This window comes from Dasypus novemcinctus, chromosome 14 (assembly GCF_030445035.2).
Source record: "Dasypus novemcinctus isolate mDasNov1 chromosome 14, mDasNov1.1.hap2, whole genome shotgun sequence".
In the NCBI taxonomy this organism is placed as follows: domain Eukaryota; kingdom Metazoa; phylum Chordata; class Mammalia; order Cingulata; family Dasypodidae; genus Dasypus; species Dasypus novemcinctus.
Genome location: NC_080686.1, coordinates 104,855,163 through 104,877,608, shown reverse-complemented (window position 1 = coordinate 104,877,608; position 22,446 = coordinate 104,855,163).

Here is a 22,446-nt window from a genome sequence, read left to right as displayed (position 1 = left end):
CTCTGCTGCCCACAGAGACCTGGGTTCTCGGGGCGCAGGAAGTCCTCAAATCCCACGGGCCAGATCCCAGGGCCGCAGGGTTCCCAGAGCTTGAGAGGGGCGGGTCGCAGCCCACCCCAGCCACAGCCAGCCATCACAGCCAGTGGCCTCGGCAGGCCACCGGGCATGGAGGCAAAGGTCCCGGCAGGGATCCAGGCCCCAGGGGCTGCCCAGTGCGCGGCAGGGAACGACAAAGGACGCTCTTGATGACCGCCACTGTCATCACCATCGAGCGAGGAAGCTTTGTTTCCCTTCTTACAGATGAGGAAACCTCTTCCACAGGCGCTGAGGAGTCCACCTGCAATTTGAGCTGCTGCCCGGCAGCGGTCCAGCAGGACACGGCGGGCCCTGGGTGCTTGATGCAGAAGGGGAAAGCGCACTGGGTGAGCAGGGAGAGGCGCTGTCCCCCCAGCGCAGGCGCCACCTGGGGCGGCCACCCCACACCTGGGACCTTCATGGGGCCCCAGGGGGTGGTGCTGATGTGCCCACCCGGCCGGCAGGCCCACCAAGGCACCCTCACGTGCTGCCAGCTGCCAGGGCTACCCGGGCAAGCCATGGCCCTGCCCGACTTGCAGGTGGTAACTGCGCCTCCTGGGTGGGCAGGAGGCCCCCGTGTGAGGTATGGGTGGGCCACCTGCACAAAAGGCCTCCAACAGCACCCAGACGGCCCAGGGGACGTGGAAACCTGGCAGGGCTCCAAACGGCTCTGTTGCTCCCAGGCCTCCACGACCCACAGCCGGACGCCAGGGACCCTGGCCTGCCCCACCTGGGCCTCAGCCTTTCTGCCCTCGACTGCCCCTGATGGACCAGGAATGCCAGGAGAGCCGCGGAGCAGGAGGAGGAGGAGGGGGGGAGGGGGAGGAGGAGGAGGAGGAGGGCAGGAGGAGGAGGAGCAGGAGCAGGAGGAGGAGGAGGAGGAGCAGGAGGAGGAGGAGGGGGGAAGGGGGAGGAGGAGGAGGAGCAGGAGCAGGAGGAGGAGGAGGAGCAGGAGGAGGAGGGGCAGGGGGAGGGGCAGGGGGAGGGGCAGGAGGAGGAGGGGGCAGGGGGAGGGGCAGGGGGAGGGGCAGGGGGGGAGGAGGGGCAGGAGGAGGGGGGGCAGGGGGAGGAGGGGCAGGAGGAGGGGAGGAGGGGTAGGAGGAGGGGGAGGAGGAGGGGGAGGGCAGGGGAGGAGGAGGGGCAGGAGGAGGGGCAGGAGCAGAAGGAGGGGCAAGGGGAGGAGGAGGGGCAGGAGGAGGGGCAGGAGCAGAAGGAGGGGCAGGGGAGGGGGAGGGGCAGGAGGAGGGGGTCAGGGGGAGGGGCAGGAGGGGCAGGAGGAGGGGCAGGAGGAGGAGGAGCATGAGGAGGGGCAGGGGAGGAGGGGCAGGGGAGGGGCAGGGGAGGAGGAGCAGAGGAGGGGAGGGGGAGGAGGGGCAAGAGGAGGAGGGGGAGGGGCAGGAGGGGGAGCAGGAGGAGGAGGGGCAGGGGGAGGGGCAGGGGAGGAGGAGGGGAGGGGCAGGAGGAGGAGGGGGGAGGGGCAGGGGAAGGAGCAGGAGGAGGAGGGGCAGGGGGAGGGGCAGGGGAGGAGGAGGGGAGGGGCAGGAGGAGGAGGGGGAGGGGCAGGGGAAGGAGCAGGAGGAGGAGGGGCAGGGGGAGGGGCAGGGGGAGGAGGAGCAGGAGGAGGGGGAGGGGCAGGAGGAGGGGCAGGGGGAGGCCTCCAGCCCCCACCTCCCGCCCCGCGGGGTCTTCGGGCCCCACCTCTCATGCCCGGTGCTGCCCGCCCACCTGGCCGGCCTCCCTCCCCAGCGGGGCGGGTACCAGGTGCGCTCCTGCCTCACAGCGCCGCTCACTGCAGATGGAAGTCGCGGCCCCCCTCCAGCCCCAGAAGGAAACCCCAGGGCCCGCGGCAGGGACCGGGCACTGCAGACCGACTTCAGGACAGAAACTCAGAGTCCACAGGCCCCAAGTCTGCTCCAAGGGCCACTGCAGTCCCAAGGGGCCCCCGGCACAGCCCCCGCTCAGGCCTGCTGTCCCCGCGTGGTCACAGCTCCTCCTTCCAGCGCCCACAGCAACGACAGCCCGTAAGCCCCGGGCACACAGCGTTACCCGGGAGGGCCCGGCCTCAGAGGGTCCAGAGACTGCCCAAGTGGCAGAACCCCACTCCGGGGCCCGAGTCCCCGCGCTCCATGGTGACCCTGTCCCCCTCCTGAGGCCGCAGCCGGCCGTGGGAACACGGAGGCCGGAGGGAGCGGGCAGAGCCGGGGCTTGGGTTGCCGCAGGCCGGGACCCCCATTCCCTCCACCTTCCTCCAGGTTCTAGAAGAAGCTCCCTCTGCAGGCAGGCTCCCCGCTGCTGGGGGGGCGCAGGGACCCCCACCCGCAGCCCCCGGGCTCCCGCGGCCTGCCCCCTCCCAGGAGGCCACGCCCACCCCCGCGGGCCCCCGTCCGGAGAGGGGCTCCTGGGTGGGGTTCAGGCGACCAGCCCCGAGGTGCAGCCCCAGCTGGCCGCCGGACACTCACCCCGCGCCCGCCGTCCTCCCGCGCCCTGCCTCGCCCGGCCGCCCGCGCCCCGGGCTTTATGTGCCCCGCCTGCCCTCGGCCTCGCGCGTCAGGGGCGCCCCGGCTCCCGCAGTAAAATCTCGTCGGGGGAGGCGGGGCGCCGGCCGGGCCGCCCGGGAAGAACCCGCCCCGCCTCCACGGCTCCCCCGCCCCCGCCCGCGGGCTTGGGGGCTGGGAGCACGGGTGGGGCTAGCGCCGAGAGCCCCCCGCCCCTGGGCCACAGGACAGCAGGGCAGACCCCAGGGCCCTGCCACAGCAGGGGCGGGGAGGGGGGCGGACCGGGCGCAGAGCCAGAAAGGGCAGTGGGGGACCCAGGCCCCCGGCGTAAGCCGGCGGGGCTGGGGAAGTGGGGTGGCAGCCTGGGGGCTCCTCGGGGCTGCAGCCTGTCTCCCCTCTGCCGGGGTGCAGGCTGGCGAAGGGGCCCCAGGCACCGGTCCCTGGCTGCCATTCCTCTTCCCCCCCTACCCCTGCAGCCTGCCCACGACCTGAGCAGCCCCGAGGGCCCTTCGCGGCCTGTTGGGGAGATCGGGGTCCCTTCCCTTCCTGGTGGCAGCCCAGGTTGGCCCAGAGCCGCCTGTGGGCAGGCCACCGTCCGCCCTCACCGTCCCCATTCCTTGGGACTCAGAGAGAAGAGCAAGAGGCTGCCGACCAGGCCAGGGGCCCCCCACTCCACCCCCCAAGAGCACTAACACAGTCCCCCCAGGGCATGGGGGCTGCTCCTACCTGCCCGACCTCAGAGGGGTCCTCCCAGCCCCCAGCCACTTGCCTCCCCTCCGTGGGGTGGAGCCCGCAACTGGGGAGGGGGCAGCTTCAGGGCCACCAAGGCGCCGGGACAGGACCCCACGGGGGCGGAGGGAGGCAACCAAGCACCCATGCGGAGCCCGCCCCCCACCCTCCCCCAGGGAGGAAGAGGGGACAACGCCGGCCTATAGGAGGGCCCCCAGTCCCCCCCCCCGGGCAGCCCCCGCCACACCCCGACTCCCCACGGGCATCCTGCGGCCGGCCGACCACTCGTCCCACCCCAGATGGCGACCCTCCCGGGGCCCAAGGACCCCCGTTCAGCATCTCCCACGGCCCCCCACACCTCGGCCCCCAAGCCCTCCACAGCACGGCTGGGAGTCGGAGCGCAAAGGCCGAGGTGTCCGGCCCCCGTGCTGCAGGGACCCCACACGGTGACGAGCAGCGAAACTGCCCCTGGGGTCCTGCACAGCCCTGGCGCCCTCTCACCGAGGGCTTGGGCCCGTCACCCCACTCTGAGCCCCCGCCAGCCCCGTCTTCAAACGGGGGCATCTGGCCTCATCAGTGTTCCCCAGAATGCTGCTCCTTAGCATGCAGAGTCCCAGGCCTTGTCCACGCCTGCCCTTCAGGCCCTGCGGCACGGAGCCCAGGCATCTGCATTGCACACGCACGGGCGGCCTCCCCGTGGACCCCTCAGTTTGCCAGGCCTCCCTCCCCAGAGTTGTGATTATCAGCTTCCAGGTAAGAGCCGGTACCCGGACGCAAGGGGGCGTGGGCCGGGGCTGCCGCAGCGCCAGGGCGCGAGACGTGGGGGACCGGGTTTTGACAGCCCACCCCGGGCCCCTCACTGTAGCTCTGAGCACCCAGCTCCCCGATCCGATCCTCCTGCCCCCCCCCAAGCTGGCACCGGCTCCCGTTGTTGCGCCACCCATGTCTCCCCCGCCCACGTAGGGCTGGGTGCCCAGAAGTGGGCATGCCCTCCCAGCGCGCACAGAGCCTCCTGCCTCCGCAGGGAGCTGCTGGGGGACGGGAGAAGGGGACCCGGACCCGTCTGCCCCAGGCTCCCAGGCCTGGCAGGAGCTCAACCCCGGCCGAGAACACAGAGGCCCCGAGGAGCCCCGAGGAGCCCCCCAATCCCGGCCTCTGGAGAGCTCGTGAAGCAGGGGGGCGCCCCGACCCCTCCCCGGTCCGCACACGCACACGGGCCGGCTCAAGCGGACCCGCACAGCAGCTCAGAGAGCCGGGGTGGGTCCTCGGAGGATGGGAGGCTCCGCGCGCAGGGTGGCTCTCGCTGGCCTGCGGGGTGTCCCAGGAGCCCTGACCATGAGGGACCCGCCACCCCGAGCCTGATGGGCTCCCCCGCCGGAGACTTTGGGACTCCACACGATGTGGGGCAGCGCCCTCTGGCCTGGATGAGGAGGCGGGCACGTGCACCCGGGGGCGACCCCACTAGGGCTCTGCAGAAAGGACCCCCAAATCACGCCCCACAGGAGCCCACACCCCCCCTCAATGAGTGGGCAGCCCTGGCAGTGCAGGGACGGGGACCCCCAGGGCCGCGAGGGGAGGCTACGGCACGGATGCCCCTCCCCTGCCAGGCCACCGCCTGGACCCCACCTGGGCACAGCCAGCTCGCACCCCAGCACCCTCACAGGGGCGTTCTGCTCTCAGAGAGGGCAGCCAGGCCCCACAGTGGGAGGTAGGAGCAGGGCCAGCCTGTCCCCCCAAGGAAGGACCATGTCGGCAGGTGTCTGGGAAGCCGTGGGCCCCAGCAGGTGTCCGGGAAGCTGAACTCAGGGTATGGTGGCCTCTTCTGCTGCTAGAGCTTCTGTGACACAGAAGAGGAGACTGAGGCCCAGCTGGACCCACCTCTGCAGGCCAACCACAGCCCAGATCCATGCTCAGCCACTGCTTGGCAGACTGCTCGCCCATCCAGCCTCACGGTCATCCCTCTCTGGGCCCAGTGTCCAGGCCAGGGAAACGGGGGACGGTCTGAGGGCCCCTCCTGCAATGCTCTCACTGTGCCCATGGCCCACCCAGCCACCCTGGAAGGCCCCTCATCAGCCCACTTCCCACACAGGGAAACAGAGGCCGAGGCCTTGCCGCCAGTGGCTTGCCCGCGGCCCCCCAGAGAGAGGTGGGCACCTTCTTGCCTGAAGACGGACCCGGGGGGTGGCTGAAGCTGGCCCTGCCAGTGGGCCTAAGGGCTCCCCGAGGCCCCGGGATTCCCTGCCTCGACATGCTCTGAGCCCAGGGCCGCAGGGGTCAGGCGGGCAGGAAGGGGGCGCGAGGCCCCGGGGGTGGCCAGGGCCGCTGGCCAAGGCCCCGGCGGACGCACGTCAGAGGGCCGCCAGGAGCCACGGGAACAAGCTCTGCCCCAGCCTCCAGAGGCCGCGTCCAAAATAGCCGGCCCCCGCCCCGCCGGCGCACCGAGCTGGGCGCACGTAGCCTCTGTCCGCGGGCGCTGCCAAGCCGGGCACGCCAGGGCGCCGCTATTCTGGGCTGGCCGGCAGCAAGACGCGGCCCGGGCGCCCTGAGCCAGGGCCCGGGGGCTGCAGACTGTGGGGTCCCTGGGCTGGCAGCCCACCCCCTCTGAGCTGTCCCCCTTCTAAAAAGCCCCCTGGACTCTCCGCCCGGGAGGCTCAGGCTCGGACCGTTGGCGTCCGGGGGCCATCACGACGTGTCACTTGAGTGGGCCCCAAGAACCGGATGCCACCTCCGAAACAACGAGGGGAGGGGCGCCTAAGCCTGAGAGTGCCTCTGTTTGCCTGTCTGTAAAATGGGTGCCCTGGCAGCCCCCTCCTTCACAGAGCCGGCCCGGGCTGTTCTCTCGGGGAACTCACCCCTCCAGAGCGCCCTTGCCTGAGACCCTGGACTACTTCCTCTGGGCTGTGGCTCCGAGCAGGCTGGGAGCCGTCCCTGCCCCCCAGGGGGTCCCCGTTCAGGTTCACGCTTCGAGGGCACCACCCGGGGTAACGGGGCTCCCGGTGGGCTCCCTGGGACACTTGGGTCAGCCAGGGCCGGAGGAGCGTCCTTCCCGCAGGACTTCTCAGAGCCTTGAATCCTCTACAGCACGGGGCTCGAGGGGACTGGTTTTTGACACAGGCCCCCCCCAACAAGGGCACCTCCCGAGCCTCACCTGAGCAAGGTCAGCCCTTGACCTCGCACAGGGTGCTCCGACCACCCCACTGAGCCCGGGGCTCATCTGTGACCTCCGCGGCACCAGGACGTGGCTAGAACGGGCGGCAGGTGGGCCGCAGGTCACGGTGGCCAACAGCAGCCAGGACGGGGCGGAGTACACCCCGGCCCGCCCGAGGGTCCCCGCATTTTTCGTGGCCACGACAACGGTGACAGTGGCTTGGGGAGGGGGGCCCAGCCGCGGGTGGCAGGCAGTGGCCGCCGTGACGACACCCCTCGGGAACCAGAGCAGCCTGGTCCCTCACCCCCGGCCCCGACGCCAGCAACGGCCGCTTCTCCAGGCGCCATCCACGCGGGGAGGGCAGGAAGGGCCCAGACCACGGGCGCTGGGGGGGACATCCCGGGCCCCACATCGCCTGCCCGGAGCTCCTGCCCAGCCCCCGGGGAGACAGGGCCATCGGAGCAGGTGCCATGTGGGGAGGGTACCTGTTGGGGGCTGTCCGAGGCCCTGGGGGGAGGGGGCAGAGGGCCTCAGCTTAGGCCATAGCCCCGAGGCCCGGGTCTGCACCGCACCCCCGCTCCCTCTGCCACCCGCGTTGGGTGGCCCCCGCCGCAGGCCCTGTGCACCCCCAGCCCACCCACCCCGCACGTGCCCGAGCCCCTTTGCCTGGGGCTGGAGAGTGGGCAGCGACGCCCTGGGGCCACGCCGTCCACCCAGCAGCACCTGGGGCTCCCAGTCCTCCCCAGGGCGGGCCAAGGTCGCGGGAAAGAGAGCCTGGGGGGCTTCTCCTTTGGGCGGCCCCTCCCGGCTGGAAACTGAGGCGCCGAGCAGGGCTTCCCTGCTCCCCAGCTCGGACAGAAGACCCAGACTGCAACCCCCACCCTGATCCCCACGCTGGAGCCCCCCCCAGTCACCACGGGCAGCCCACCTCCAGGGGATGGGCAGGGCAGGCGGACCAACGCCCCCGAGAGGGAGACCCATAAGGAAAGCGGGTGCCCCTCGGGGTGAGGCGCTCACACGCGGAGGGGGGGGGTCGGGAGGGATGGGGGTCCCGTCCGCGTAGACCTGTCGCCCAGCTCCACCACCCTCTGCAAAGCTCGGCGAGGGCTGGGAGCCCCGCGTCCTCCCGTCGCCGCCAGGTCCCGCCTCGTCCCCACCAGACTGGGGGCCCCGAGGCAGGGCCAAACGGGCAAACGGGCATCAATCCTACTTTGCCGTTTTCAGAGAGACTGCTCATGCCAGACCCTGTGCGGCAAGGCGGCTGTTTTCTCCTGTTTTCATTGAGATAAAATTCACCATTTCTACCCGAAGTGCACGATTCATCCTTTTTCAGGACATTCAGAGTGGTTGACCATCGCCGTGATGACTTCCAGAACATTCCCATCAGCCCAAAAGGAAGCCCTGAGCCCAAGGGGCGGCCACTCCACCTGCGTTCGCGCACGCGGAATCCCCGCGTCTCCCGTGCCCGGCTTCTCCCGCGGGGCACGTTCAAGGGCTCCACCACGGCGCGTCCTTCCTGTCCACTGCCCCGCTCAGCTCCTGTGGGGCACACGCCCCGCTCACCCACCCGCCCGCGCCGACGTGCGCCTGCTGCCGGGTCTGTTTCCATGCTACCTGCACGTCCCGGGCCGGGCAGGTGCCGGAGGCACACCTGGCCTCAGTTCCACCTGGTGGAGCCTTGGGGGTCCCTGCCGTGAGCCTGCGTGTGCGCAAATGAGGGGGCGGAGGGGCAAGGAGGGGGAGACGAGCGGGGCCAGGCTGGCGGGCGGCGGGCCCAAGCGGGGGGCAACTCGTCGGCCTCTTCCCGGACAGAAGGCCTGAGGGTGCTGTCGGGGGAGGGATGAGGGCCCCGGGGCCGGCGGGTGGAAGGAGAGGGGCAGCCCAGGGCAGCCCACCCTACCCGGGGGATGCAGAAGGCGAGGCCGACAGCGGAGCGGGTCTTCCAGAGCAGGCGAGATCTGCCGACGCTTCCTTAAAAGCTGAAGAACGCACCGCCGTGCACGCCGGGGCGCGAGGACGGCTCAGTCACGATTTGCTCACCTGGCTGGCGGGCCCAGCAGGAGGCGGCTGGTTCAAGAGGGAATTCGAGGGGCTGAGCCTTCGCAGCCCTGAGGGTGGGTGCCAAGATAAGACCGCCAAGTCAGACACCCCTCCACGGTGGCGCAGCTGCCCCCTGCGCCCTGCCGGACAAAACGCCGACGTCAACACGACACGGTGCTCAGTCCGCGCCCCGCGCGACTGGAAACAGCTGGTCAGGCGGGACCCTGGGGAACGGTGGGCTGCCCCGGGCGCCTGGTGGCAGCGCCCCAGCACACGAAAGCTCAGGCCTGCCCCTTTGGCCTCAGCAGGCCCTCCAGGGAGCGGGCATTCCAGGCAGAGGGCAGTGCTCGAGCCAGGGCCCGAGGCAGGGCGCCCCCGCAGCAGTGAGCAAGGAGGGCCCACGGGGGGACCGCACGGCCCTCTGCAGAGCCAGTGGGCATGTTCCAGAAGCAGCAGGAGGGGGCCTGGAAACGCCCTGAATGCCCACAGCTGGGCAGTGGACAGGTGAGGCCCGAGCCTGGCACTGGCCCCCCAGAACAGGGCTGTGGGGGTGACCAGCATTTTGGGGGGGGGACCTGCGCAGAGCCAGCCCCCGGCCAGCGTCCTGGGCACTGCCTCTGCCCCGTCCTTGCTCCCAGCCTGGTCACACTGGGGCAGATTCTCCTCCTCGGTTACACCGGCGCCCCACAGCCCTCTGCAGGCCCCGGACCCGCCCCTCCAACGCGGCCCTGCCGCGCAGCCCCCACCTCACTCCGCGCCAGCCCCCACTGGCTTCCTGCGCGTCCTGGAACACGCCAGCCGCGGCGCCGCCCCCGGGCCTTTGCACCTGCTGCACCTTCTGCCAGGGGCACTCTCTCCCCCCATCACCCGGCACAGCCCCTCCTCGGCTCTCGGCTCACAGAATTAACGTCGCCACCCTCCGGCGCCCCCCTAACCTCCGCCGACACCCACCCACCGTGCCCTCGCCCCGCTTCACTTTCTCCCCGGCCCCGGCATGGCCTTCGTCCCTCGTGCCTCAGCGTGTTGGCCAGGCCTTGTCTCTGCCCCGTGGGACGTCAGCCCTGCCAGGCCCTGCCCTCGTCTGCCTGTTCTCGATAGTCACCTGACACAGTAGGTGCTCAATAAATGCCTGGGTGCATTTAACTGCCCTGAGAGGAGACAGGGCAGGGACAATTATCCCTGGACAAATGGGGAAACTGAGGACCGGGCCTGCAGAGATCTGGCCACAGTGAGCTGTGGAGGGCCCGCTGGCGGCCCCTCCCTTCCCACCGAGCACCCTGGGGGCCGTCCAGGGGCCTCCACTATGTGGGGGAGACAGCGTCACATGACCCTCGCGGACGGCCCAGGCACCCCAAGGTCCGGCCAGTGCAGCCTCGGGGGGGCGGGTGAGCACCGGGAGGGCCTGCCGCGGAGGGGTCCAGCACTTCCAGCCCGTGCCTCCTCTCTGCCCTCCTCACCTGGGCAAGGAGTGGGCAGGGGCTACACGAGCGTCTGCGTGTTATCCACGTCACCAACAGGCAGCACCCGTTGAGCACCAACTGTCTGCACTGCCGTGAGTGCCCTAGGGGCAGTAAAAATGCCAAGAATTCTCACTCCACAGGGACTCTGCTGCCAACCGCACCGGCTGACACCCCCGGCTCCCCCCGCCCCGCGCGGAGGCACCCGCACCTCAGGGACGGACGGGAGGAGCCCGGAGGAAGGCGCGAGGGGGCGGCCATGGGCTGCCCCGGGCTCCCCTGTCCCCTGAACGGCTCTTCCTGGATGCTCAGGCATGTCCCGTCGGCCTCGGGGGCACCCCTGGGAGATTTGGGCAAGTGAATCCCAGCAGCCAGCTCCTCCAGGCCGGTCTCACGGCCGCCTCCTCCTGGGGGGCCCCCTGGATTCCTTGTCAGAGCCTCCCCACCGCAAGACGCTCTGCCGGGGGTGCTCTGGGCACTGTCTTGTGGTGCCCCCCCAAGTGCCGGGCCCCCGGGGTCTTTCCAGACCCACCGTCCCGAGCAGCCCGCCGTGCCCCTGCTGCTCCCCCCTGCCCTTCCCATGGGGCCATGCTCGTGGCCCTGCTGACCGCACTCGGGAGGCCACCGCCCCAGCGGGACATCTGCCTCGGGCCCCGACCGCTCCTCAAGGCCAAGGACGTTCTCCCGGCTCGGCTCCTCGAGGCCACACAGCAGCCCACACACACGTACTGAGCACCTGCTGGATACCACGGCTGTGCCCTGGCGCCACGCACAGGGAGGAAGGCGCGGCCGCCGGTGCAAGAGTGGATGCGGTGACAGCAACCGGGCAGTGGTCTTGTCAGGGACAGGCCCGGAACCCGCGTCTGGCTGCTGGGGAGCCCGGGCTGGGGCCCTGACACACAGACAATCCCCCATCGTTGCGTTTCCGTCCCGGCCTCACGGACGAGCTGGGTCCTGCCGTGCCATGCGCCATCAATAACATACACCGTACCCCGGAAACCAAGACCAGGGGCCAGTGCTGACCTCGGCCCCAAGGCCAGCCTCCCACCCGCCAGCTCAGGGCAGCCCCATGCCCCCGAAGCCTTCTCCCATTTCCCCAGCATCCCAACAAGCACCCCGACAGGTGCCAGCAGCCCAGCCTTCCCCACCGCCGCCCGCGCCAGGGAGCTCCGCTTCCATCGGAAGACTCCCGCGCTTTCTCCTCGGGCTGTTCGGGTCAGGTTTTGCTCTATTTCTTTGTTTTAAGCTTATTTTGGAATCATTTCAAGTTTATAGTTCAGTGGCAAAAATAATACAAACCCCATTCAGAGAACTCCAACTGAGCACCCACCCAGACGCCAGATCCATCAGTTTTAACATTTTGCCACATTTTCTATCTATGCATCATCCATGTATCTACTCATCTGTCATCTACCCCTCGATACATATCGTTCTACCTTTCTATCATCTATCTACTCATTTGTCTACTCATCTGTCATCTATCTCTCTATATATATCTCATTCTACCTATCATCTATGTGTTTTCTCAACAGCTGAGTAGGTTGTGCACATCGAGCCCCTTGAACACACAATACTTGCGTGTGTATTTCCTAAGAGCAAGGGCAGTCACATCACCACCTGAAGTGCGGTTTTCAAGTTCAAGACCTTTACCACTAATAGAAAGCATAGTCTCACTTCCAGTTCTTTCACAGGCCCCAGCCCTGCCCCCTGCAGCCTGGCAGAGCCGCCCGGGACCCCGCGTTGCGTTTCCTTGTCATGTCTCTGAGTTGCTGTCCCCTTGACGTGTGCAAACACACAGGAGCCTGAGCTTCCCCCAGCCCCCTCGCGGGCCTGCCCCAGCGAGGCCCCCTCCCCACCCTCCACTGCTCCGTGTTCTCAGCGGGCCCTCCTTACCGGGCAGCACAGGGAGGCTGGCCCGAGCAGGGGAAGCAGTTCATCTCAGTCCCACCACTTCGTCTGCAAAATGGGGGCCACGCTTCCCACGCTGTCCCCCCGAGGGGCTGCTGGGGGGCCCGTCCCTGAACAACAAGCCCTCAAGCCAGAGGTGCCTCCCCACTGCCCGTCCTTATGCACCCCCCCATGCCCCCGAGCACCCGCTGCCCCCCCAGCCCCCAGGGTCTCCTAGCGCCGACTGGCAGGCCTCCTGGGGCCGCAGGCCCGGTTCTCACGCTGGTTTCCACACAGGGGTGGGGCGGCGAGGTCACTGTCGTCGCGGCCCCGAGCCCCCATCCCCCCAAACGCCCAGGGGAAGGTTTGCCCGTAAGGCCACGGTGCGGGAGCCTTTGGGGGGGGGAAGCGGGGGAGGGGAGGCAGGAAGGGGCGCGGACCCCTCCGTGGTGGCCGGGGTAGAGCGACCTGCCCCTCCAAGCCCACCAGGCCCCTTCCTGGCACAAGGCAGCCAAGGGCACCGCGCACGAGGCCCCGGGGGGGTGGTCAGAGGTCCCCCTGGGGCCGGGGCAGCCGCAGCTGGCAGCCTCCGTGGGAACGGGCCCCAGGCCCCGCCGGCCACACGCAGGCCGCGCCGTGGGCACCAGGGCGGCCCCGGATGCCAGGGCGGCTGCGCCACGTCCCGGGGGGCCAGGAGCCAGGACCTGCCAACTGGGGGTCCCCGGGGTGACCCCAAGGGAGGGGCATGGGGAGAGGGGTCTGCAGAACCACGACCCTGCCGGCTGGCCCTTCAGGGCCCGCTGCGCCTCCCCACGCCCCCACCCACCACCCGCCCGCCTTCCCCAGCCCCTCCACCTGAGACCCCAGCCCTCCTGGGGGGTGGCGTGCCCACCTGGGCGCTCTCCCCCACCTCCCCAGCTGGAGCCTGGGGGTCCCTTGCTCGCTCCCCTGCCCGAGGGTGGGGTCTCTCCTGGGCTCCCTGGGACCCTGCCCCTCCCCAAACGTGGCCCAGGCCACCCTGGGCCGAAAGCTCTGGGGCCTCATCCGGGTCCCCCGCCTGTGAGTGCTGGGGCCCGGCAGGACCCTGGGCAGCGGCCTGGGTGGACAGACACTGGCCGAGGCTCCGGCCACCTTCCCCCACGCGCCCGCCGCCAGCCCGCAGGGCGCCCTGCTCAGCTGGGCCCCGTCCTCGGCACTCCCTGCCCCCGCAGCCTGTCCAGGGACTCCAGCCACACAGACCCCCGGGCCGCCGGCTGTCCTCACGGCCCGGGGCCCCTCGGGACACGCTTCTGGTGACTTCCTGCCAGGGCAGCGGGGGGAGGGTGAGCAAGGCCTGCAGATGGCTTCCTGCGGCTGCCCAGCGGCCGTGGGAACGGCCCAGCCCGGCCAAGAGGGGCGGGTGGGAGAGGGGACGGCCCTTCCGTCAGCAGGCCCCACTGTCCCTCTTAAGCCTGCCGACACCCTGAAGGGAGGGCTCCACGCCCCATTTACAGAAGGGGAAACCGAGGCCCGAGGCTGGGGGTGGGAGCTCCCTCTTGCTGACCCAATGCCCGCCTCGTCCCCAGGGGGCAGTGCTCCTGGCCCCTCTCAGAGGCGTGCAAAGCGAGGCCAGAGGGAGGGGCACCGGGCTAGCCGCCCCCCTCGAGGCTCCTCTCTCGGCCTCATTCAGAGACGAGGGGACGAGGGGCTACCCCCGGCGGCCCAGCTCCGCCCACCATCCGTCCAGCACCGCAGCTGCCCTGCCGCGCCCTGCGCGGGCACTCACCCTCCCCGCTGGCTCCCCCGTGCCAGTCACCGAGAGCACACGGGAGCGCCCGGGCCCGCCAGAAGGGCCGGGGCGGGTGTCCCCTGAGATTCTGGCACCCCCGAGGAGCCGCCCTCCGCTCGACGTGCAACCCCCTTCCCTGCAGCACCCCCTGTCAACTGCGGTGCCCAGGCCAGAGGCCACCCCAACGTCCACCCCGACGGCGGGGCAAGGGGACACCTTTCCCGCCCCCCACGATGGCGAGGCCCTGGCGACGCACACTCAGGAGGGCTGGGCGGCACAGGGGGCACGCGGAGCAGGAGGGAAGGCCGAGCCCGCCGCCTGCAGCCCCCGCGGCCCCCGCCCAGGGCGCGGCGGCCATCCGGGGTGAGGCAGACTGAGGGCCTCCCCCCACCTGGCCCGAGGGCGCCCAGACACACGGCCCAGGCCAGCGCGTCTCTGAGAGCCTGTTACGACTTAGATCCTGTCCCCCAAAAGACGCATCTCAGTCCCACCCCCAGACCTGAAGATGTCAACTCATTTGCCATTAATAAAGACATCACTAGCTAAGAAGAGGTTTGGAGGGGGCCCGGGCCAAAGGGACTCATGTCCTCGAGCAGAGGAGAGGGGACCCTGGAGATGACAGAGAAGACGGCTGGGGGGGGGCGGGGGTGGCACCGCAATGACCACCACCGCCGGGGCCCAGGCACGTGCCTCCACGCAGACGCCAGCCCGCGGGCAGTGACCCCCTGGGGTTGCAGTCTGTGCCACTCCGCTATGTGGCCCTGGGAAACCAAGGGGGAGCCCGAAGTGCAGACAGGGCAAGCGGGGGCTGGTGCGCAAACGAGGGCCACCCCCGGGCACCAGCGGGGAGGGCGAGGCATGCTCGGCGCACGCAGGGCCTCTGCTCCTGAGAAAGTAGTCGTGAAACGCGGGAGTAAAACAATACCACGTCCTGCGGGCGTGGCTGGACGCCACTGTTGCCCCACCAGCGCCAGCCCCTCAGGGCCGGGCAGTGCCACCGCAGCGGGGCCCACTCCCAGGGCACAGCGCAACGGATGCAGAAGAGGAGGCACCCGGGGGGGCGGGCTCGGGGGGCGCAGGCCGTACGCGCCGGGCCCGCTCTTGCGCGGCCGTGGGCCTGGAAGCTGGCCGCCCGCTCCGGTGGCCACGGCTACCTGGCTTCGGTCCTGCTGGTCTGTTCCAAGCCGCCCATCCTCTCGGGAGGAGTGGGGGCGGGCCTCGGGTCACCCAGAGGACGCTGTGGGGAGGGGCGGCCGGGCACCCCCGGGCACCCCTGAGCTCCGCACGGCAATTCCCAGCAGATGGGCCTCCCGGGCAGCCGGCCAGGGAGAAGCCAAGCCCAGGAGGAGGACCTCAGCAGCTGGCCCCGGACAGGGAGATTAAAGAGGGGAAATGTTTGCTTTGGCGGGGGCCCTGGGCCAGGAGGGGGAGAGAGGAGGGGGCCGGCAGCCCGGGCACCAGCGGGTGATGCCAGGCTGGGGGGTGCTGGGAGGAAGAGGCACCCTTCTTAGGGGTGGGGTGGCCTGGGCAGGCTGGCCAGGAGCTTGGGGCGGGGTGGGGGGGGAGTCCTCAGCCGCCCCCAGCGCCTCTTCCAGGAAGCCTGAGTCACGGGGGGGGTCCTGGGGCCAGGGGGGCAGCTGGTCCCGTGGGAAGGGGCCAGGGCAGGGCCGCCCGCCTGCCTTCCCCAGCTGGGGTCTCTGACGGATGAGGCCAAGGCCGTGGGAAGAGGTTTCCGGTAGCTCCCAGAAGGACCGGGGGGCTGGAGACTGGAGACCGAGGGCCCAAGTCCCCGTTCTGCAAAAGGGGAAACTGAGACCCCAGAGGAGAAGAGCCAGCCCCAAGCCGCAGGGGCAATGCTCGAGAACATTCCACAGCTCCTGCCACCCCGTGCCCTGAATCTGGGTCAGGGAATTGAGCGAGAGAGTACCACAGCCCAGGGGTGACCAACTTTCCTCCACCCACATCAGCAACGGGGGCTCCCTGCCCGGGGTGTCACACCCTCCCGGGCTGTGTTTATCTCAAATAAACTGTCGGGGGTGCGTCTCCAATTTACGACCACCGCTAGTCTCCAGATACAGACCCGAGGCCCAGGGTGCTTCTGCCCACCCCCGAGGGCCCCCACAGGAGAGCAGAGCCCTGAACCTGCCTCCCCGACGCGGACCCCGCCCCAGCTGCTCACCCAGCAACAACCTGCACAATGCGCCAGGGAGGCTCTGCCGCAGGACCCTTGTCCCCCCCGCCCCCGACCACCCACCCGGGCCCAGCACCCTCCAAACCTGGGGCTTGGGCTCTGCCAAGCCAGGCACGGCTCCCCTCCCCTGCTCTGCCGGCCCCGGCCTCGTCCAGTGCTCAGCCAAGCAGGAGCCAGGCACGGCTCCCCTCCCCTGCTCTGCCGGCCCCGGCCTCGTCCAGTGCTCAGCCAAGCAGGAGCCAGGCACACAGTCGGCACACAATAACGGCGGTGGTCCGGAAGGCCCAGTACAGAGGGCGGGTTGGGGGCACCCAGGAATCTGGGCCAGCGGAAGGGGCGGTGCCAGCTTGGGACGGACCCTAGATGGCGGTCCTCGGCCCGCCGCAAAGGCAGTGGACGACGGAACGGGCAGTCGGCCAGCCTGGAGGAGGGCCACCCTCAGACACGAGGTCGCCGGTCCCCGAGAGCCTCGAAGCCAAGCTGCCCGCGCGGTGGCACATGCCCTCAGCGCTGCCCCGTGGATGTCGCCCACACCTGCCTCGGCGCCTTCCCCACCTGCAGACTGGAGAATCGCCTCCTGCCTCCCACCCAAGAGGCAGCCAGGAGACCCTGGCCCAGAGGGGAAGACGGAGCAGCTCCCCGCACAAGGGGCCGGCAGGGTGGAGGCCGGCTCGGGGCGTCCGGCGCAGTTCCTGCAGGGCCAGCCACCGCCCACCAGAAAACCCAGCCTCGCAGGCCCTGGGTCTCGGCCGTGGACGCGCAAGACGGGCCTTAGCTCACCGGCCCATGGGCGAGAGCCACGGGGGCTCAGGGGACTCGCCAGGGACCAAGAGCTACGCCAGGCCCCCGGGACGGGCACCGCCACAAGCGGTCCCCACCACCGTGCACGCAGTGGGTCTCGCACCCCGCCGTGGACTGTGGCGCCGCGGGTCAGTGCTGCTCACAGCTTACCCTCCCCGGCGCCAGGCCCGGCACCGTCGGTGCTCAGGTGGCAGCCGGGCAGCCCAGCTCCTGGGCACTTTGTGAGCCTGGAGCCCCATCCAGGCCACCACCCACGGTCAGCACCCCCTGTCCATTTACTGCCCCTGCCCCGTGGAGAGCTCGGACCCCGGACCCAGCCAGCCCCGGCTCAACTCCTGGCACTTCCTGCTGGCGGTGGGACCCTGGGCAAGTCACCAGGGCCTTCCCAGCTGAAGATGACTACAGTGTGACCACCGGCCTCGGGACTGCGGGGAGAGCCCGTGTGCTCCCGTGCGCCCAGGGCTACGTGGGCACCACTCGCGGCGACCACCGCCCTAGACGACGCCAGCTGTTTCTCACCAGGCACTGCCAAGAGACCCCCCTTCCCCCGGCCCCTGCTCACGTGGGCACAGGGGACAGGGTCTCCATACCAGGCTGTCCTGCTCCCAAGCCAGTGGGCAGGGTGGACTCTGGGGCAGGGCCCAGCTGGGGTGGGGTAGCAAGGGGAGCAAGCTCCACGGCCCCAGCTGGGCTGGCCCTTGGCGGCAGCAACGCTAAGGACCCTGCATTTCTCCAGCTCCTTCCGGAAGCTCGAGCCCCGGAGGCCGGGACATCCCAGCTGCTGGGCAGCACCTGGGGAGGCGCCAGGGCGGGTATGGGGGGGGCGGGCAGGTGAGGAAAGCTGTGCGGGGTAGAGGGGGGCAAAGCAGGGAGGGCGGCAGGGAGGGTGGCAGGCTCTGGGCCTGGTCACCCAGGCGGTGGGGGCAGTGGGGGCGGTGGGGGCTCATAGGGCGCTGTGCTCCTGAGGCTCCTGCTTCAGCACCCAGACAGCAGGGGTGGAGAAAGGGGGTTTCCTTTGGGTCCTTAGGGCGCCGCTCCCAGCTGGGAGAAGAGCGCCTGCTCCTTTTCTGAACTGCCTTTGCTACAGCAGCCTCTGCCCCACTCAGAGGCGGGTCAAGTGACTTGGGGTCTGAGAGGCCCGTGGATGGGAGACACGCCCACCTTCCCCTGCCAGGTGAGCTCCTACTTAGCCCTCAGAACCCACAGCCACCATCACCCCCTCTGGGAAGCCTTCCTGGCTCCTGCCATCCCCACCCCGGGACCAGCTGTGCCCCGTTTGCCCCCAGCCCCCCGCTCTGCTGCAGTCGCCCTCTGAGGTCGGAGGCCCCGAGGGACCCCACCCTCTCCTTCGGGCTCCCCGTGGAGGGAGCGCCTCTGGCCCCGCCCCCGGGAGGACGCGCCGATCCCGGGCGGGCTGGGGGCGGGCTCCGGGCATGCGCGCTGCGGCCGGGGGCCACGCCTCCCTCTCCTCAGCCCCTCCCGCCGCGGGCTCCGGGCCCGACGCCACCCGTCCCCTCCACCTGGGGACGTTGGGAAGCAGGTGGAGGGGCGGCTCGCCCTGGGACCCGCCGACCCCGTGGGAGGGAGGGAGGGGAGGCTGGTGGCCCGATGTGGCAATGCCCTCCCACCCACCCGGCCAGGTGGGATCAGACAGCGGCCAAGCAATGGGAAGGAAGTGGGAGCCCGGGCGCCCCGACCTCATCCAGGGGCCCTCGAACCCGGCCTCCTGCTGCGCCTGCAGGCGCCGGGAAGGGCCGACACGGGCAGAGAGGGGGTGCCAGGAGCAGAGGGAGCCGGTGACAGCGTGGGCGGCCGGGCTGGAGGCGGGGAGCCGGGGTACAGGCAGGAAGCAGTGCCCCACGGGGCGGCTTCCGACGGGCTCTGGGGCAGCCTGGGAGGGCATTCTGTAGGGGACAGCCTGGCGGAGGCGGCGCTGAGAAACCTGGGCGTGTGGCCTGGTTCCAGCCAGTGGTTTGGCTTACTCAAAGGGTAGGGAAGGCCAGGCTCAAGTGTTGGGGAACAGCCCCCACTCTACGCCAGCCCCGGACCCCGCGGCTCTGCTCTGCCCCTCTGCCACCGCTACCTGGACGCCAGGCCCCATGCCATCTCCACGCAACCTGCCCTTGTGCGGCGGCCTGCCGCTCAGCAAGGCGCCTCCCGGGCAGCAGCGTCCCCATCTGGACTCGTCCCCAGGGACGTCACACACGCAGACCCTGCCCGCCGCGGCCCCGGGGGTGGCGGGAGCTGGTCGCGCAAATTTCTTCTCCCTTCTGCACAGGGGCGCACCTACCCCTGGGAATCAGGTCTCGTTAAGCATTTGCCAGCACGCCCCTAAGGTGACTCCAGAACCCGTGCACCCCCAATCACCCACTTGTCTGGAAGAAAAGCCCCCCCACCCAGCTCTCGTCCTATCCATCTGACTTTGCACGGGCCACCACCCCAGCCGGGTCCTGAGCTAGTGCTGAGGGGACAGTGGGGACAGTGGAGTCCCCCACCCTCGTCCAGCAGCGGTCCTGGAGTGGGGCAAGTGGAGTGAGGCATCAGTGAGGGAGGAAACAGGCTGGGGGCAGGGGCATCTCTGCCCCCCACCCCCACCCCTGCATCTTCCCCCATCGCTGACTGGCTGGGGCAGGGGCGCCCATCCTCAGCCAGCCCGACCCCACCCTGCCGGTGGGCTCCTGAGGCTGGGCCTGCCGTCACCCACCTCTGAGGCCACCCCTGGGCCTGGCAAACATGAGAGGGTGGGAGCTTTCCAGAGGAGGCTTTGGGCGGGGCAGCCCAGGAATCCCCACAAGGCCGGGGCAACCTGCCCCCCGAACGCCTGCCCGGGGACCTCGTAACCCCTGCCTGCTGGGGGTCAGGGCCCTGCCCGGTGCCTCTCCAGTTCACTCCTCCCGGCAGCCTGCAGGGCAGCCCGGCCGGCGCCCACTTTGCAGACGGGAAAGCCCAGGTGCTGGGAGGCGACCTGCCCACGCCTCCCTGAGCCTCCGCCGCCTCACCTGGAAATGGGAGGAGCCTGCACGGAGCCGCCAAGTGGGCTCCAGTGGATCGAGGACATGGGTGCCCCACGTGCATCTGACCCCCATCTGGTCCAGCCCCCTCCCCCTGCTGCCCAGCGCTCCAGTGATGGGGCCCCGAGGGTCTGTCCCAGGAAGCGTGGGAGCTGGGCACCCCTGGAGTCTGTACCCCCATCTTATGCAGAGCTGGCCCCAGGGTGCTAGGAGAGAGGCGGGGGAGTGCATGCCCACCTGCCACCGAGATATCACCGAGAGGCCGGGCAGGCTCTCCTCAACAGGGCCTGCAGGGCCAGCAGCCCAGGCCAGGGCGACGGCCACTCTGCCTGGCAACCAGCTGAGCATGCCACCCACCCCCACCCTGCCGCCGGCCCGGTAGCACCCAGGGGCCTGGCCAAGTCTCCTCTTTAATCCCCGTGTCACCTGGGACGAGGTGGTCGCCCGGGTTCCGCAGTAGGGGTCAGGGGTCTCCCAACACTGGTGCCGGGATGGGCCAGGACTTGAACCCGGGTCCATAGGACCTGGACGGCCCCCGTGACACCCACGTCCTGCCTGGCCTCTGGTGGGCAGGGCCGCTAGAGACCCATGGCCCCCCAAACTGCAGTTGAGGAAAACTGAGCCGTGCGTGAGGCCAGAGTCTGGCCAGGACCCTGGGTAGGCCTGGGGGAGGATGAGCTCGGGATCCGGGGGTCTCCCGCCGCCCCCCAGAACGAGAGTGGCGGTCTCCCCTCCAGCCAGGGTCTCCAGGCGCCCGCGTGCGGGCAGAGCGCGGGCTGCGGCGAGCCCGCGCCCAGGGCTCCGACCCCGCACGTGCCAGGCTCCGGGCTGGTGCACGCGGGAGCCGCCGGCGGCGCGGGCCCTCCCGTCTGCGCGGCCCCGGAGCCGTGCCCGGAGCGGGCGGCGGGCTCGCGCGCCGACGGCCCCCCACGCGCCGGCACGAAGCGCCGCGCGCCCCCGCCCCGCGCGCCCCCGCCCCGAGCGGGCGCGTTGGAGACTGACCTGGCGGTCCGGGCGGCGGCGCCGGGCGCGGAGAGCGGAGGGCGAGGGACGCGCGCGCGCGTGCTCGCCGCTTCGCGCACCCCGCCCTGCGCGCGCGCCAAGGCGCGGCGCCGATTCCGGGCGCGCGGGGCCGGCTCCGTCCGGTCACATGGGGGGCGCGGCCCAATGGGAGCGCTCCTACGCCCGCGGTCGCGCGCGCGCCCCGGCGGCCCCACCCTGTGGCAGGCCCGGGGGCGGGCGCGGGGCTGACCTTGGCCCCTTGCCCAGGACGGGCGGGTCAGGAGGCGGAGGGGCCAGTCAGGGGACAGGTTTGTGCCCAAGTGAAGAGGGCGGGGCGCGTCAAGGGGCGGGGGCTTCGTAATGCTTGGAGTCCTCAGTTTCCCCATCTGCCGAATGGGGCTGCGCCGCGCGCCGTCGGGCGGTGGCGGCGGATCGGAGCCCCCGAGGCCCCCTCCGTGACCGGGGCTGCCCCCGGCGGGGGTGGAGCTGGAGGGGAGCCGGGGGGGAGGCGAGCCCCACTCGTCGTGCCCCACGGCCTGCCCGGGGACGGGGGGTTTGGGCCCCAGCAGCCCCCGGGAGGACTTGGAGACGCTCCTTGGCGAACTGGCGGCGGAAGTGTCCCCCGGACCAGGCCTTCCTAGGGGCGCGCGAGGCTGGGCTTAGCAGAGGCCAGGGGTGGCACGGGGAGGCGGAGGCCGGGGTCGGGGAGCAGGGGGAGTGTCCCCGGAGTCTCGCCGCCCCAGCCCCGCACCCCCACGCCCACCCCCGGGGTGGAAGCCCTCGGGCCTGCTCTGGTCCGCCCTCCACTTCCCTGGGGAGGACGCCCCATCCATCAGCCCTCTGCAGCCGCAGTTACCCCAGAAGGCAAGAGTGAGGGCCCGCCGTCCTCTGCGCAAGAGTCCTGCAGGGGCCACCCGGCTTGGTGAAGGCCGGAGTCCCCACCTGTCCCCTCCCTCCCCTGTGGGGCCTCACACAGCATAGCACCGTGGCTCCCCTGGACCCCTGGGCCTTTGTACTTGCTGCCCCTTCTGCCTGCCTTGTTCCCAGCTGCGTCCCCAGCCTAGCCTAGCACTGCACCATCGGCAGGTGGGTGGCTGTGCCCAAAAGGCGGCCCTGAGTTCAGATCCCAGCTCAGCAGTTTATGCAGTCCTCACAACAGCTCTGTGAGGTGAGAAGTGTTGTTCTCCCCATTTTACAGGCGTAGCCCAGAAAGGTCAAGCAATATCCCAAGATCACACAGCAAGTCGAGAGTAGAGCCTTGATGGTCCCCGTCCAAGCAGAGAGCGACGGAAAGGCAACAGTTGGGGTCCATTCCAGCTCTGAGGTCCTGGAAAAAGGGACTTCTTTAAACGGCTCTGCCGTCGGGGAGCTCAGCATCTACCAAGGCAGCCCAAGTCTGTTGTGGGTTGTAGAGTCCCCCCAGATATCATGCCCTCCTGGGGCCCAGGCAGGTGGCCTTCCTTGGAAACAGCGTCTTTTGAAATGCCGTCGGTCCAGACGAGGTCGGCCTGAAGCGGGCCGGGCCTCGGTGGGACCACTGCGTCCTTGTGAGAAGGCACTTTGAACGCAGGCTCAGCCGGAGGAGGGAAGACAGCGGGGAGGGCGGCGGCGGAGCTGGGGCGGGCTCGGCCACCGCCCAGGAGTGCCCACCCTGCAGCCTGCGGAGGCGGCACCTGGCCCCAGCCGCCCGGGAGGCTGGCGCGGGGTGGGCGTCCTCTCGTGGTGAGCGCCGGCTTCCTCCGGCTGAGCGTGGCCGCGCCACCGCTCCGGTTGGCCGGTCCCCACGCCAGGGACCAGCTGCTGCTTTCGCCCGCTCTTCCCCACCTCTGCTTCGCACAAGCT